The sequence below is a fragment of the Daktulosphaira vitifoliae genome, unplaced genomic scaffold, assembly GCF_025091365.1.
Source record: "Daktulosphaira vitifoliae isolate Bord-2020 unplaced genomic scaffold, ASM2509136v1 Scaffold_325, whole genome shotgun sequence".
In the NCBI taxonomy this organism is placed as follows: domain Eukaryota; kingdom Metazoa; phylum Arthropoda; class Insecta; order Hemiptera; family Phylloxeridae; genus Daktulosphaira; species Daktulosphaira vitifoliae.
The window spans coordinates 1-3,489 of record NW_026099890.1 but is presented as its reverse complement, the minus strand read 5'-3'; the positions used below and the strand labels follow the sequence as shown (position 1 = coordinate 3,489).

The window sequence follows — 3,489 nt, the reverse complement described above, 5'->3', positions numbered from 1 at the left end:
TTTTTTAATAATGATTTTAATGTCTGAAATAATATCACTGTAGTGTAGCAGTACAAATAATATTAATTTTAAAATGATTAATGACCCGTTCGTGTTTTGATTTATAAAAACAAACCACCGTATTTCATTGCATTCCACCGACCGACTGAATCGTACCATATATGCCATGGTGAAATTTATAACATGTTTACAAAATTTAATTTCATCTAAAGTCGATTGAAATCTTCATCTGTGAATTAAAAAAACAATTTTTTCGATAGAAAAAAATAAATGAACGTTGATAGTAATTGTAATCAATAGTTTACTTTTTTTATTTAATAAATATTACTTACGGCTCAAATTTAATTAAAAAATAAGCTAACATATCGTTGTCAATAGCTACGCGCATGAAAAATAACGTTACTAGCTACGCAAATAAAAAAATGAACACTCAATGTTAATTTTTTATAGTGCGATTAATGTGTATCCATACTTTCCATGTAATGAATTTCATAAATAAAAAGTTCGCAAGCGTGAAATGTCTTTTATGGAGCTTTTTGAAGTTGAATAATAATGTACTAAAATCAAAATATTTCGAAGAGATATTAATAAATTTATCCATTAGCAAATATATTATCACCCGAAATGAGAAAGTAGCTCAACGATTTTATTATACTAAGGCGTTTATAAATTTAAGCACACGAAAGGCCCCTTACGTTGCTTACATTACGCGTCACGTGCGAACTAACAGCACTGGTTTGAAAACACATCTGATTTAGTGAGTAGACGTTCATGACTAACATAAACTGTAATGATATATGCTTGAAATAAACCTTATTATTTAAACAATTATCTAGTGTTACAACTTTAAGAATTATAATTTTATACGAAAATAATTGTATTACATCTGACAATATGCGTCATGAAAACGTATTATAAAAAAATAAACACAGAGAAATATTCTAGAAACTCAAACAATAAGTATGTATAATGTAATTATTCTATATTATTAATGATACATTTTATCATCATCTAATTAAACTCCGGATAAATTATAAATCTATACAAGATAGACATAATCAAATATAAGTTAAGAACTAAGCAAAAAATAAGACATTTTATTACTCTTACCTATTTATTATTTATTAAGTCAAATTTAATAAATCAACATAATATTTTACTAATTAACCAAGAAGAGTTGACAATAACAATACTTAATTTACTTAATTACGCTCGATATTTCATTTGAACCATGAGTTTAATTAAAACAAGTAATAAGTAATGGATGTTTTTTCGTAAAAAAATAAATAAGTGTACAAAGGGTTCAAATAATTTTTGTATACAACTCTATTCATTAGACTTAAACAAATCGGTTTTCAGACGTTTCCCCTAATTAAAATACTGAATATTATTATTTTTTATTTGAGTTGTTAACCAGAAGGTATATTTTATCCCCTATACAATATTTCTTTGGGGTTATATGAATATAATTTTCAAGAAGATGTTACAAAAAATAACAATTATTTTAATTAAATCAACCATGGTTGTAAAGACATCGACAAATTCAACTAACTTTAACTGTATGAAATAAATTTTTGCAAAATATACAAAAATAAAATAAAATACATATTCATAATAATTCATATTTATTTATATTATTCATAATTTAAATAATTAGAGATAATTCAACTACTATACCCTATCTCTGTTCAGTTAAAAATTGGGTTTTACTAGTTATAACTAGCAAAATAATCAAATCTAAATTGATTTATAATAAATTCACTAAAAGCCTATTTATGTATTTCTAACGTGTAGATGTTTTTGTCTGAATAAATAATCATTTTTATAATCGGATAACTTTAATGCATTATCTCAGAAAGAAAGGTTTAATGTTTTTATATTATATACTTTAGAATGATAATAAAATTTGATAACATTAGCAATACGATTTAATGCCAAATTTATCAAATTTGTAGATTGAAAAAAAATCATGACATATGAATTAAAGTAAAATCATATCTTGTTGAATGCTAAAATGGAAAGATTATAAAATAATCTGTCGTACGACTTATAATACTACGTTTTAATATTTATAATATTATTCAATAATTCAATGAGAGGGAATTAATAATAAGCAAAAAAAATTGTTAAAACTAGTGTAGAATTGATACTGAGAAATTTTACTTTAGGCATTTATTTTTAATTTTAGTTTTATGAACTTATTATCGGTTGAACGATATTAGCNTTAGTTTTATGAACTTATTATCGGCTGAACGATATTAGCAAAATCATTTGTTATTTTTGTCAGATCTTCCAGTTCAATAAACATGCTGTATCTAATATGTGTGTCTGATATTTTTCCGCAGAAAGAGAATGTGATGAATTACCGAATCCCGAACATGGCGTAGTGATAATGACCGGAAGACTCTTTAGTGACAAGGCTACTTATAGCTGTGAAATAGGTTACCAGCTAATAGGTCGTGACCATAGGACGTGCCATGCTTCTGGTACGTGGTCAGGCTCGGATCCGTATTGTAAACAAAGTGGTAAGTAGTAAGTTAAAATAGTTGTTAAAAAGGATAAATGACTTTTTATATCTTACCGTAATCTCCTGAATAGTATTTTGCAAATCCCCTCCTGTAATCGAAAATGCAATAAACAATGCCTTTCCCGATCAATTAACTTACGATGTCGGAGCTGAAGTTGAATATCGGTGCGAAAATGGATTTATGATGAGAGGGTTTGCAAAAGCTAAGTGTTTGGCGATGGATATTTCTGCTTCGTGGTATGGTCCTGAAGTAACATGCGAACGTAAGTACTTTTAAGAACTTTTATAGTATACTCATGGGAAGATTTAAATGTATTTTCTTAACTAGACTATAAGGTTTAAAAGTACATTATAATAATATTAAATTAGACCAAATTATTTGGTTATATACAGAGTGGCCCAGCACTCACTGACAACTTAAATAACTTTTGATGCAGTTAATATTTTTAGCTGATTTTTTTTTGTTTAAATAATAGTTATACGTTAGATCTATAGCTATATCTCAATAATTATTTNTTAATTTTTTTACATTTTATTAAAAATATTAATTATTTTTAAATTTTAAATAAAATGTAAAAAAAAATCTAAGATAGCTATTTTGTAGAGTAGAATTTAAGAAAAATTTTAGTAAAAAATATCTTATTAACATTCAGTAGTAAATATTCTGTAGCATTTTAAAGTTTGTGAAAATTTGAATTTTCATGTATTATTTTACGGTATTAAACATTGAAATACGTGTTGAGAAAAGGACAGAAGAAAACACTATCTTTTCATGATTACTATAATTTGGAGGTGTGTAACTTTTTCCATGAAAATGACCTATACTTTTGAATGAAAGTGATAAGTTATAATTGCCTTATCAAATTTCTTATCATGGTATTAATGCCAAGTTTGTAATGTTTAATACCGTAAAATAATACATGAAAATTCAAATTTTCACAAACTTTAAAATGCTACAGAAT

General features: G+C 25.7%; 1 long non-coding RNA gene across 1 annotated transcript; it reads left to right on the top strand.

Annotated features, from left to right (window-relative positions):
• Positions 1-856: 856 nt before the first annotated feature.
• LOC126909388 (uncharacterized) lies at positions 857-2,784 on the top strand. Its single transcript, XR_007705029.1, has 3 exons — positions 857-960; positions 2,346-2,525; positions 2,599-2,784. It is a non-coding gene; the product is annotated as an uncharacterized LOC126909388 (long non-coding RNA).
• The last annotated feature ends 705 nt before the right edge of the window (positions 2,785-3,489 follow it).